The following is a 15,255-nucleotide window of genomic DNA, read 5'->3' as shown; positions in this document are numbered from 1 at the left end:
AAACATATTCTTAAAAAAAATGTTACAGTAAAATTGGTCGTAATTTTTTTGTTAAGTTTTGTTTGGGGACTGTAAAATATTAGAGGTTTAAAAATTACGATCCAAACAAATTATAAAGAAAGAAACCAAAATAAAGATACAGGTCCCACGAAAACCTCCAACATCAGCTGTCTGCATAAATTCGATACCCTATCCAAAGTTGTTTAAAACATGCGCCGCGTTCACTTCGATGCCAAACGAAGGCGATATATGAGTACATATTCACAGACAACGCATGAAAACAATTGCTTTATCTTCGGATAGGGCTGGCAGATTGTTTCACGATAACAATCGATAAAATTATATATTATACCTACTTAAAGCAATAATTTCCCGGCACTGTTAAAAGTTTTGTGCCCTTCAATATTTGGCACTAACATTTTAAAAACATCTTCACTTCATATGTTTGATTTTATTCATAAAGTTCTATATTTGTGTTTAACTGCCTTCCCAGCTGATGTCTTTCTTTAAATACAAAATATATTGTGGCGATTGAGATACTCTTACTATTAAGTATGTAAAATTTCAAGTATAGACAGTACATAGTTTATTATTTATATCACAGCCTCTTATTTAACGCAAATAATTTGTATGTACATAGGAATGTTCGAATCAAATCTTATCTTCTCTCAATCTTTTGGAATTTTAATAGAGTTATTCTTAACCAAAGGAACTGTAATCGTCTAGACACTTTTTTATTCGATAACAAAGGAGTATTTGTCTCATTTAAAATTGTGTCTGCATTTTTTTACTTATTTATTTAATTTTTTTAATTTCAATGATCAAAAATTTTTTTTTTTTTGACGTTCTTTGCTTTACTTAGAGATTAGAAGAAGGACGTTTAATGACATTTAATCTGACAAATGACAGTGACAGCCCTCGTTCAAGAGACAATGCTAGTTACATAAGAGGTATCGTAATGGCTCACCGCTCATTGTAAAACACCAGGCGACCGAACGTATGTTATATTGCACAATAGATATTCGGCAAACTATATTACAAGTGTACGATTGTATCTCCTTTCCCTTTGTACATTGTCGCAGATACGTTTTAGTAAAAGAAGACCAAACGTACCGTCAAACGATCCAGCGTCTATCAAGGCAAATCGGAACAGACCTTTTTGTTACAATTGTTATTAGGCTGCGATTTAGATACTAATATTAAAAACTTTCGACTTATCTATGGTTTACAATGAGCTAGAAAACTTTAAAATAAGAACTGATATTGCCCCTTGCTACAACATAAAAACATATAACATTACAAATTTTACTATTTGCTAATCGTAATTTAAATGACGAACAGATATATCTACCTATAATTTATTAAAACCTTATTTTTGATAAAATTTATTACTACTCGATGTTTTCGTAATTGGTGCCATTGACTTTTAAGAAAATTAACCAATTAGTCGCAATTAAAATTCTAGAGCAGGTTAATTGTCATTACACCAGTAAAATATCAGGAAAATTTACATTATATATTTAAAACCTATTTAATTGAGTCTTTAAATAATTAAAGTCACGACTTAAAAATATATAGAAATACTGAACGATCTTTAAATGTAAAATTTCCAAAAGAATTGTAGCATTTACGACGGGCTACGAATGTTTCGACGCTTTACTAGCTTCGAGATGACATTCTTGTCCAACACATTAATTATCAAGTCAATGTACAAAAGCCGTGAAACATACTGACATTGATGAGTTGTCGTGATATGACCTTAACTGTCCACTGATAGGTCTTCACGATCCTTTCATTTGGACCACATTAAGGGACGTTTTTTATAACATATTTTTCCTTATACGACAACACTTTTTGCGATCGCTTTTAAACATAAATTTAAAATCGCTCGTGCAGTAAAATGTGATAAAACGACGATCATATTGACAATAAAATGTTTATATATTTATATGTATGTATAAATAAAATACGTTTTGAAACTCATGGTATGTTTATATCGATGTGATATAAATTATGGGCTGGTTATTGAACAACACCCGCCCAGTGTTACAACTGTTGTGAGACAAGCGATGATGATGGCGGTACTTCAAGGTTTTTACGGGAGTATTGATTAGTATAAGTTGGACAAAAACCGATTAATTTAATATAGCAAATGTGTGAAGTAATTTACTTTCATGCACTGGATAAAGGTTTTTTTTTTTTCATTTGAATCTAAAGATGAAAAAGAATGATATTTAAAAAGTTTGTATAATTTACTATACTGGGTATGTTTCTTTATGACAGAGAACTTTTCCTGAAACTATGAATACAACTTAATGAACGAACATTCGAGAATTTGCGCTCATTATGTTTGTCTTATTTGTCGGAATTTCGGAAACAGGGTTTTTTAATGTATATATCAAAGTTGTGGTCGTTATTAAATACAAATAATGATAGGTTGTCGACTTTACTGAAAGCAAAAAAAATAACAACTGGCGTGTGTACAATTTACGTGTACCAAAACTGTCAACTGTAATTCCGAGTTTCTGTAATTTGTGGATTCATAAGTACAATTATCGTTTTAACCTTTTAGTTCATATGAATGGAGTGATTTAAGAAAAATAAAATAACCTGTCTGTCATTATGAACTATGTTATTATATGAAAGCTATGTTTAGTCCACTTTGAATGGTCCAATTAATCATGGATTTGAAATAAACAATTTTCATCTTAAAGCTTTCCGCAATATATTATGAGGTCACTATTTTATGTCAAAGATGTCCTTTTCTTCTGGTTAAAATAAGATAACAAGAATATCGTAAGAGGAATACTGTTTTTTAAAGAGTTTTTTTTGAATCAGACATTAGAATTAGGACGAACAATATGATGTTGACAATACTTATTCTTGTGACGAACAAAAACTTCGTTGCTCCTAAATAAATATATGCAAAGGCATAAAACCTAACCTCTTTAGATTCCCCACATTTATATTAATTAACTTTTTAATTAAATAACAATAACGAAAACTCGTTATGATGGCATTAAGCACACATTAAAAGATTTAATCGCTTTGGTACGAAAATGATTAATAGCCAGAATGAACAGAAAGCAGATTCATTGAATAACCATTTGACCTTTGGCGAAGATGTTACCGATACCGATCGGATCTCGAGACAATGTAGCCGGCAATGAGATAACTTTTATTCGTGTCATTGCCTACCAGCTGTTAATAATGTAACACCTACCATGGTACGCAATGATTGTGATCTTGAATTTGAAATTGTAAGAAATTTAACAGTTCTAAAATATACAGAACGATTACGTGGCCATTTGAAATGTATAGTTACAATTAAAAAAAAAACTGTAATTGATTGACCGCATGTCCGAACATTTACCTGATTCGCTCGTGATAATGGAGAAGAATCCAAAAAAGCAAGAACATCGTGAGATATTTATGTATTTCTATCGTATTGGAATTCTATACTAAGTTACTTTTTACCATCGCACCGCTTGCCATCAGCACGCTGTTCATCGTCGCATTTAGCTTTAGGATCTCCAATGGTCCGACAGTACTAATTCAAAACTGCCTCAGGCAAACGCCAGGGCTATGGAATAAACTCCTTATTAAGGTTCCCATGGGTTCCCACGGGTTTACAATATGAGGTTCTTCAAGAAAGGAGAGAATAGAAATTTGAATGGTCAGCAACAAGCTAGTATGCCCCTCGCAGTACAGTTGACCTAATGCTGTGTTAGCCGCATTCTATCTGGCGTGTCGTACGCTTGCTTACCACGAATATGACAAAAAAAATATATAAATTTGATCAATATAATTTTCCTGATATGTGACGACTTTCATTTGTATTTTTTGCTGGTTTTTCTGTCACTGTATTAATGCGAAAGGGGCAAAATGAAAGTAAAATTCTATATTTTTTTCATGGAGAATCATTTTGGTCGCGCTAGGTTGTTGTTTGCATGTTTATATTAGAGTTGATGTGGTCATAGATTAAGCAAATAGCATATCCCAATGTTAAGTTGGACACCGCATATTGGAACCAATCCTTTTTCCCTAAATACAATTTTTGAGTGTCACTTATTAAAACATTAAACTCTTTCGTCAGAGAGCCAATAGCTGACAATTTTCTTGATAACTAATGAAATACAGATTTTCCCACGGTAATTCAAGGCTTCTACAAAAAAATCTGATAAAAATACTTGACAGAAAGCAAGCCCTTGAATAGAAATTACCAAGGACATAAAGCTTGGTTAATCTGGAAAAACAGTTGAAACATCGTAGATCCCTGCAGTAAGAAAATCATTTTGATAATTTTAACAGAAACTTATATCACAAATCCTACTGTTCCTCAGACGAATAGAGCTACGAGTGATTTTGAATTTGCTATTCTTAACAAGCTTACAAAATGTCTGGAACCAAACGAAAATAGAATAGTTAGATATAAAAGAAGTTAAGGAGCAACAGTGAGTCCTTAGAAATCATACTGTGATTTTTCCAGAGCTACGTCCTGATAACACAACAAAAAATTGTGAAGAACATTACTCGTTCAGGAATTAACATGCCTGCTGGACATACACTGATTATATGATGTATCAAATAAAGATTATATTTCTTTATTAATATGTCAAAATGATTTACTGAAACTTTATTTGTCTAGAAATTTAATCACCAAACCAACAAGCTCAAACAAAAGAATAGATTAATATGAATATAAGTGGAGTTTTGATTATTATAAACCCGTATATCGATTGGTCCAAGTCTCCGAAATCCAAACACAGAAATGTCAAGATATTATAATTTAAACAAGAGCAAATGCTATAAAAACTTGTGTCGACTTTGCTAAAATACTTATCTCAGTAATACGTCTCCATAAGATTAAAGATGTCGTTAACTCCATTAAATCTTGTAGATTAAATCTTATTAAAGTTTAATAGTTGACATGAATAATGTTGATCTTTATATGTTGGTGGGATATCTCCAGTTGGGTTAATTTTCTCTTTTTGTTTAATTTCGGATTCATAAATCGGAACGGTCGTGTTTGCTCAAACGACGCGATATACAGAGCTGTTGCCTTTTAAACATGTTTTTATAAACAATGTCTCATAAATACTCCTCAAAAACACTTCTCCCCGTTGTAACTTAACTAAATCTGTATGTAAAATAAGTTTTTGTCATCTGTAAAGCTGATTTCAGGGAAAGATTTGTGGTGTAATACAAATTGAATTTTCACGAAATTCAAAATGAAAGTCCTAAACTAGAAACTTTAAAATTATATTGCATTTTTAATCTGTAGTAAAAAAATAATAATATTTTATTGGTACATTACTTACCTCAACTTTATACTGTTTTAATAAATTTAAAATATCTTTAACCATGAATTTCTTCAACTATGCTTAGCAAAATTCAATATAAAGCTCTCTATCGCTGCAACTTTATTCTGAACCGGTGCCAAGTAAATACAATTTTAAAATTTCTTAAAGATTTATGTTCTCTTTAAAAAGGGTATATTTTTTTGCTTATAGGTCAAGGTCGCACACGAAATAGAAAACGAAATAACTAAGGTTATCCGTAATATCTACAGGGGGGACAATCATCACGGGTGGTAAAACTTTAAGAACCAATAATTTTTTTAAAGAACCATAAAATTCTTACCGACCACGCTATCAAAAATTTAATTGCCGTATTATTTAGTCTTTAAAACACGATAAGATCTCAAACCGTCAAATTTTATTTTAGATACAAAAGTAAGAAGTTTTAGTCATATCTATAAGTTAATAACACATATGCATCAACAAAGGTAAGCAAAAGAAACAATAATATGAAAATTATCGATTCAATATTCAAGGTCGGCATTTATATTAATGGAATGAAACAAAAGCAAACATTTAAAATCACTAGTTTTAAAGTATATTATATTTACTACTAAAATCTTATCACGACCTGTTCGAAGTCGCAATAAAATGAGGGTAGTTTTCACCTCTCATACAAACCGAACGATTTAAATGCTCGATGTCCATCACGTCAAAACTTTACTACACAATTGCTGTGTGAATGAAGATAGCTTACAAAAAAAATCATTATGGATTTTCCTGTACTCGGTAAAAGGCGAGGACTTGCAAACTCAAGAATGGCAATAAACTATTCAATGGTAATAATATAACCTTAATTCTTATCAGTTACACGCGAATTTTTTTTTTGCTTGAACGTACTTTCGATGTGAACATAACAATATTGTGTCATATTTGAAATTCGATGATATTTCCTGAACAGTTCTTAAAGAAAAAATTCTTAGTCGATTTAAACCAACACTTTTTATGTAGAATTATACATATATAAATTGAAACCAAACTGATATAATTCTATTATTAAACCAACTGTTAACAAATTATTAAGCTGCAAAGACGACAAACAATAAGATGGCTCCTCTGAATGAAAAGAATACCTTGCTCTATTATTTATTTTACAATTATACAGAGCGGGTGCTTAATGTGAGCAACACCATACTGTAATGTATACCTACTTCAACTCTCATTTGGTTCGATGTCATTATAATAAACATTGAGGTTTCATTTGCAAACAAAATATACGATTTACGATTTTTATAACATATACATGTATTGGACTTCAGGCAAGTAAGATTGTAAATATATATCAGTAACTTAACCTTCGTTTTCTGGTCGTTTTAAATAAACAATACGGTGACTGTTTTATTCAACACTGTTCATGTAAAATTAAGAAATCGTTTAATAATTAATTGCACATGGTCCAACGGAACAGCGTTGTAAAGATAATAATTTTAACACGGCTGTTACAAATAATAATCATTATATTTTATTGTTATTACAATATCATTATTAATATTTTGAAATCACTACACACAAATAAGAATCGAAAATAGATGAATAACAGAAATAAAAGGAAAATATTTGTGGTGAGAAATAAACACTTATTTGCATCTCTTCGTATGTAACCTAAGTTAATCGTATTTATATACATTTACATCAAGTGAATGACAAACAAAAAATATCTTTGGAATATGCTTACATATATCTTAGACTCTAGAGTTGCCAGATGATAAAATTTTATAGGCCTTGTATTTGGATGGCCTTATCAAAGCTTATATTTTTAAAACTAAGATTAAAACTGTATGGAAGACCTTATAAAAAATACACAATTTTAAAATGAAATATATAGAGAACTTATGTCCTACAGTTTCTAGAAATGTAAATTTATCCTATAAAGCAATATTAACATGTCTAAAAACAATTTAATATATTGTAACAAAAGAAATGTTGAGAAACGTATATATTTTTACGCTATTAATAACACTGAACATGAGTATTTATTTGTTTACTACAATTGACTACAATTACCGGACTAGTTTTTTACTACACGTGCGGTTTTACGATCTCTTTTACACTTTTTCTTCTGTCATTATCAGGACGGCCCTTGCGAGAAATACTGCCAAGATTTCAATTTAATGTTAAGCATAAACTGATAACGTGTTTCCTAGTATGTGTATAAAATTTACCAAGATCTGTAGAAATTATTGACAAAAACTATAAAAAATAATCTCACTGTCTATTTAAACTATTACAATATATAATCATCTAAAATATATAATTTATGGTAAATCTTTTTAAAGTAAACATAGTATTAAAAATAAGACATTCTTTTTTTTTTAGTAGCATGATCCGACCTTAAGTTCTAGAATCCAACAGATAATGAAAGTATATAATTAATTTAAAAACCCCAACTCCACACCTCAAAGTGTGATATAAATCATGTTCATTCAGCCGACGTCGATCTGACGGCTCGATCTTCACGCCCAAATAAAAACCACAACAATACGTCATTTTATAAAAAGCTTGGACACACAATATTATTTATAACTATAAAATGCTCGAAAGCTAAATGCTCCTAGTTGAATTAGTTTTACAAGTGCTTAATACCAGTTAAACATTGTTTTATCTTATGTCAGGAAGACTAAGATGTCTAAAATGAAAATTTAAACTTCAAAACTTAGTTTGTATAGTCCTAAAGATAGTCTTGGTCAAAACTACTGATGTAATTGATATTGATATATAATAAAATATATATGGTGAAAAACCGTATTTTGAGGCTTTTTCAGCTTTACGAAAATAATACATGTTATGCAAGTACATTGGTGTTACTTAACTATAACCAGTAGGTACTTGTACGTAGAGTTGGGAGATTCTCGTAAAACACAGCATAACAAAAAAAAATAAAAATCAGTAAGCACATATATTCTCAGACGAATATATTATAATACTTTCAATGTACAGAAAAAACAATTTCTTCTAAATTAATATACGTGTTGATGATATTGATTTATTATACTCGCCTTTTATACTTATAAAGATTTTTTGTTTGTTTTTGATTTGCGTTATATAGGAATATAGGAAACGGTTTTAAAGCATATGTTGCCTTAACAAATACAGAGTCCTACTAGCACTTTTATATTTAAAATAAATACACCTACTTAGTAGTTAAATTATTTGATGTTGTTGGTAAATCAATTCGGACTCCGATGTGTCTTAACCTTTATAATGGATGTTTTGTTGTTACCAAGTAACAAATATGGAGTGGACTTTTCGCATTTATTTAAAATTGTCGCCTTTAACAATACGCGCTTATAATTATTAATGGAAATGAATTATTGATGTTATTTATTAATTTCTCGGTCATGCCTTGTTTGTGACTGGTACAAAAAAGCATCGAAAATGCAGGTGCCATCTGGTCAGGTGAATTGTAGGTATCGTAATAATTGAGAAATATATCTTTACATAAAAGAGAAACATTTATGTGAAGATGAGATATTAAATTTTTTTTTTTCGTTTATTCTGAGGCTTTTATGTAAAGACAATAAAGTTATAAAACATAATGTCACTGTCACTTTATATGTCATGGTTTGTTTGTGACAGACAATGTCAGTCTTGCTGCCGGATATAAAATAGGCTTTGCATCTAGGTATATATTCAATGCGTAAGAATCATTAATATTAAAATTTAATGGTAAATAAAAGTATATCTAATAGTGTGTCTTAACTTTCACATTTTATTATATTGTACTATCATTTATTTTGACTTCTGGAAGAAGTTCCAATCTTATATTTTAAAAAGTATACAACATACTTTTATAGTACATAATTCGTTCGGAAAACAACAACACAACAGACTACAATTTCTTACATAAATCAATAGAAAAGTAGTTTAAATATGTATTTATAATCTGTATATGACATAACAAATTGGAATTAAAATTTAATAATATTTTAAATCACAACATCTTTTATTGTATTAAAAAAAAGTCATGAGTTCCAAAAGGTTATTCAAAATATTTATAAAAGTTTAAAAAAACATGATGAAAATAATTAAATAAGATATTAGATATAAACATGTCACACACAAAGTCGGAATAAATCGGATTAAAATTAAAATGGTCAAATAAATTAGTTGGAGATATCAAGAGAATTACCTCATATATTTAAAGAACCATTAGTTGTTAGGTACAAAAACTATTAACCTTTAAAACGCAAGATATTTTAAGAAAAAACAAAATTCCTTTGAAGATATGGCAATATATTAGAATAATATTCTATTGTCCTTTTGGAATGACATAGAATTAATCAAAAAGTATTATGCAATCACAGAATATTTTAAAATAAAGTTACTAATTTCTGTGGGGGAGATTCAATGGAATTTTTAAAGTCAAATTCGTAAAAAGTCTTCTTACCTTTACCCACGTGCCGCCCCTTTATTTTACCTTATAAATAAAGTAACGAAAGGCCCATCAAATTTTATTCAAATATTTCGAAAGCAATACAATGCTGTAAAACCATTTACTTGATATAAAAAAGAATTCAAAATTATTTACATACGTATGTTCTTTTGTTTATAATCAATGAACCAAAATTACAATTCAATAATACAGATATATACAAAAAACTATTTAAAGTAATTGCAGGTTTTTTATTCATACAAGATGATTGATACAGGGAACATGTAACAGAAATAAATGTATTTTTTTTCTATTAATATTATTGTCTCTTCATTCCTTTCACTTTATACGGCTGCACTGGTGAAAAACTTATTATTAAAGGCTTTTTACTTTAGAAAAAGATAGATGATAACGCAATACTAAATAACGTGTATTCCCTATAAGAAATGTATATATAGGTACAATTAAAATGTCCACAGTACGAATTGAATATGACAAGCTTAAAGTTTTAGGCGAAGTCGAGGCCACATGTTTACTATATGATAGATACATTATGTAATAAAATGCAAAACATTTTTATGATTATTTATTGCTAACTGTCAAACGGTCGTGAGACAAAGAAATATAGAATCAATCAAGTAACATGTAAAAATCAGCGTCGTAAATCATTTGATAATCCTATAATGTATAAATGTTGCTTTACGATCAGTTTATAACCGTTTAAATGAGAATATATTTTGATAACAATACTGAGTTAGGATGATTTTTTAAGTTATTAGTGTATAATGACTCTAAAGCTTATTGAATAAGAACCGATCTAATCTGTTTCTTTCTTATAGATCTTTATTATTGAAATGATTCGATAAAACGTAGGTATGCTTAATAAATTATTTTTACGATTCGATTTTGATAAAAAACCGATAATATAAGCTATGTTCATTGGTGCTTCTGACGATTTAGTTTTTTTAAATTAAATCTACGTTTAGCTTATACAAGAAATTAATTGAAATAGAAAATATATTTAGAATAAAACATTCATCTAGACGAGGAGAATCCTTACCAGGTACCAGCAGCCTGCGGGATGACTCGCTTTCCAGTTTCTCGATTCATTCTAAGATTTTAAATCTCAATGACTATTGAGGGTGAAATGCAAAAATATGCATTTAGGAATCAAAAGAAAAACATATTGTTCGTTTGTTAAAGCTTTACCATTAGCATTACCTTTATAGCGTTTTAGTGACTGGATAAAGGCCTTTCAGAAGCGAGTCGTAAATACCTATATTTTTTCGTTTGCCAATATATGCACAATTTCTTGGTGCATCTTCACTAACATTTTAAATAAATATCGTTATTTGCATAAGTTAGGTGTTAAATCGACGTAATTAAGCAAATGCAATTGAAAATTGATTAGTGGCATCTTGAGACAAACAATAATATGTACATATAAAACGTGTTAATTGTGAATCGAATGTAAACTCGCGGTTACAATATCAACGCGTGAAAGATCAGAAGGCAAATCATCTTTTTTTAATTGAAAATGTCAGTCGCTTAAACGTTACCGGTTTCGTAAAAAGTTTAATGTTTTTCTTCGGTTTGTGTACTATGAAGGAAATAGTCATTGTCTTAACATTCCGATCATGTTAGCGCTTGCAAAGCAAATATCCATATTTGTTTTGTTTTACACATATTCTTAGTTGTATAAAAAAGGCAGATAATATTTTACTTGTATGATAATAAACAACCTTCTGGAATAATTCTTATTTCGTTCGTAATCTATCTCTAGTTAATTCTTATGAAGGAATGTAACCAAATATCCTTTTAATTTAAAAGTTGTACTAAGTACTGTTTATATTATTTTTATTTAAACAACGCCGCCGTTCCTTTTAACGCATTTTAAATTAGACGAGAGTGCATTTTGAAAGCAAAGATCATTCGTATTTGAAATGAGTTTGAGCCTTTTATTGACATTTTTTGAATACATATAAAAAATATCTATAATTTTCGAGATTTCTAATTAGTGCTTGTTAAATATTTTCGATACCAATCAATTTAATTGTGTACCACGTCGATTTATGTAAAACCAAAAAAAAAATTCAGACTCACCTTAAATATCCTAAATATTCTTCAGAGAATGTCACTTTCAAAATCACGTGTATATGATATATGTAAAGCACCGTATCGAAAGAAAAACAAAAACTGTTCTAAATTCAATAGGCGCGCGAAAACGCAAAAATGTGTCAGTGGCGTGCGCTGGCGGCCTAGGACGGTTGACGCGGCTCGAATAGTAATGGCTTGCGTTTTGATATTATTCGGGAGTATTTATTAATTTTGGGAGCGGCCGGTTCGATGACTGTTTGAACGACACTGGCTCGCGGAACATCCGAGACTGGCTAACAAACTGGCAGGACATCGACTTTATAAATTAAGTTTGTCCATAAGTAACTGTACTCGCCTTTGGCTAGATTCGGCGGCGCTACACTCACTCAACACTGACATGTTTGTCCGCTAATTGTCTTGACGATTCCATCGCTTGTTTTGAACTCGACTTGAACTAGGTGTCTGTTTGTTATGCAAACGTAGCACAGATTCATCCTACTTACAATAAACGAATTAACGACTATTCTGTAGAAGAAATTCAAAAGTTAACAACAACTCAGGATGTACCCTACTTCACCTATAAACTAAACAATTTATCAAATTTTCAAGCCAACTTCGTCACCAACTAAATTAGGAATGTTATTTTGCGGTGTCATCGTTGATGACTTAACTTTGTACTAAAATAAATATAACATTATATGTATTTCAACAAAACTCAAAAACGTATCAAATTACTAAAAAGGTTCGCTTGTACAAATTTTTCATTGTAAATATTAGGAACTTTTTTATTTTTAAACTGTTTATATTTGCACCAGAAAGTACGAATCTAATTTATAGTGCCAGTACGTAATGAATATTAAGAAAGCTTACTCATATATATGTACCTCCTATTTTTTGTGAAGTATTCGTCTCAGTTTTAAGTGAATTCCTGTTAAACATAAACCGATAATTTTCACAACATTAACAAGCGAGGGATCTTATAATCTGCAATCTTTAATTAAATGATAGAAGCACAATATTTACCAAGCTGTTTCAAGAAACAAAATGTCGTTGTTTCAATATCAACATTAAATATCGTTTCAGTTCGTCATTTTTCATAACTTTTTGGTCTATAATCAAAACCTATTGTTTCACGATTAAATAATTTAAAAAATGTATCCGCGGCTGCGTGTGGGCGTCCACTTCTATTGAAGACATAATTGTCAAGGTAACTTATTCTGATTCAAGACCGAATAACATATTATGTTAATTATCACACATTTATTATATTCATGATGTAATGACACATTGAAAAATGTATTTGTTATAGAACTCTAATTAGTCTCCCTTCTCCTACAACAAAGATTGTCTAAAGAACTATTAGAAAAATGAGTCCAATCGAGCTAATATAACATTATATTATTTCGTAAACCCATTGCAACTATCGAGATCTTAATATTTTTTATTGTCACATCTTTTACAAATACTTCTTTCACCATACAAACACCTATAAAATACGGTACTACGATATATACTACAGAATGTATATAAAAGTGAAGGCTTCAACCGGGCTCCAAATATTATTATTTTTTGCTCTAAACATCAGTAGGTATAAAATTGAAAGCAAAAACACATTATGGTTTTAATCAAGTTCAGGATCAAAAAAGATCGCTTTGAATTCCGTCCTTCCAAATATAAGGCTGCCTTAATTTTGTTTTTATTTCCATATGTTTGAAACTAAGTGGATCAGGGTTGACTTTAAATAAAAAATTGTGATTATTTAGTATCTAGTACCATTTATTCTTTTTAGACGATTTACGACTCTGAAGACAAGCAGATAATTTGTTTTTAAATTTATTGTTGATGATTATTTTTTTGGTAAATACGTAAATCCTATAACTAACAGCCAGCATTGGTGAAGCTAGATTCAACGCTAGATATCTTAATATAACAATTAAAGCGTCACCATGGCTGAAGACCTTACCTTTTGTAATCCTGTTACCTAAATCCAATCAGGTTTCCCGCAACCATTTTCGTTTTTTTATTTTAAAGCATGACTATACTAAAATAAACATCCGGTGCATCCACAAGTCGGTAGCTTTTAAAATTTATTCAATTAATATCGAGATTTAAGTTTATTAATAATAAAACAAAAACTAAATCTAAGATAACATTGCAAAGGATAAATGTAACTTTTCAGTGATGGTTTCCAAAATATTTAATTACCGTTGACCTTGACTTCATATAGCTGATACACTAGTTCTTTCTGTTTATGAACACATTCCAGACAATTCGAAGCAATTTGAATGATAAAAACACGTTACTTGTATCATGATCAAACCAGTTGGCAGTTTTTGCCTATTTAACTAAAAAGCTCTTAAGTGGCGCCATGTTTACTTTATATATTGAAATGTCAACAAGATTATTTATGACAGAGTTGTCGTTTAAATAAATTGATAATTAGCCTTAACATCACAAGCGGGTTGATGAATTACTGTCTCTGGTATGCGTTTTTAAAACTGTCAACTAAAATATTTGCATAAAAATTACCAATTGTCTAAAGAATACATTGAAATATAATTAAAATATGAAATGATTATGGCCAATAAGAAATGACTGGCATTATTTTTTTTATATGAACTTTCGAGTTATCTCATTAAATTTATTTGATAGCAACATTATTATTATACAAAATTGAAAATAGTGTTTTTCCATCCGTGCTTGATAAAAATAGTATCATTTTCAACATAGTTTATCTTTATTACAAAAAATTTTTCTGATTTTATGTATTTTTTAAAAAGATTTTGTCTCAAGGACCCATAAAGCGAACGAAACCTCCCATAATTTGGGATCTGTTTACTAATATCTAAAAGAATTAATTTTGTTATAATTATGTCATTAAGATTTATTACCTTCTGATTGGTATACCGAAAAAATTATATTGTTTTGAATAGTAGTTTTGTTCCAAGTTATTTTGTGACATTTTTTTTTATTGCTACCAATTACATATTGAATGTAATTAGATTTTTATTCAGATATAATCAGGTCACATTATTTCAGATAATCTATATATAATATTTTGTTATTAGGGCTTTCATTGGTGCAGCAGAATAATGGATTGAAAAATTTAAAATTTAAGAACAAGTAAAATATCATTGCCTTTAAAAAATTTTCTTGGTCCAGTCCAGAGATCGCATGATTCCAATGATAATTTACATTCGGTATTTAGTAATAAGGATTATTCATATATCATTGCTTTTATTCATTTGCATATGAATTTAACGACTTATCCATATGTTGCATGTATAGATTTGTCAAGTTTATCTGCTAAATTAACAGATTTTGAATTTTTTACAATAATAACTTCTTATTTTCCAAATAGTAAACATTGAATTTAATATGAAAGATTTAGATTTCACATTGTAAGTGTGTAGGGAATAAAAGTCA

At 29.5% G+C, this 15,255-nt stretch overlaps 1 protein-coding gene across 2 annotated transcripts in view; it reads right to left on the bottom strand.

Annotated features, from left to right (window-relative positions):
• Window positions 1-12,136, bottom strand: part of LOC116767768 (uncharacterized) — a 31,486-nt gene extending 19,350 nt beyond the window's left edge. The window contains exon 1 of one of the 2 annotated variants that reach the window (XM_032658244.2): window positions 11,836-12,136. The gene's annotated coding sequence lies outside the window, so the exon portion shown is untranslated. The remainder of the gene's footprint in view (window positions 1-11,835) is intronic. The other variant, XM_061527279.1, reaches the window with a different exon arrangement.
• Window positions 12,137-15,255: the final 3,119 nt, after the last annotated feature.

The sequence above is a fragment of the Danaus plexippus genome (assembly GCF_018135715.1).
Source record: "Danaus plexippus chromosome 9 unlocalized genomic scaffold, MEX_DaPlex mxdp_24, whole genome shotgun sequence".
NCBI lineage: Eukaryota > Metazoa > Arthropoda > Insecta > Lepidoptera > Nymphalidae > Danaus > Danaus plexippus.
The sequence above is the reverse complement of the archived record's forward strand: the minus strand, read 5'-3'. Positions and strand labels throughout refer to the sequence as shown.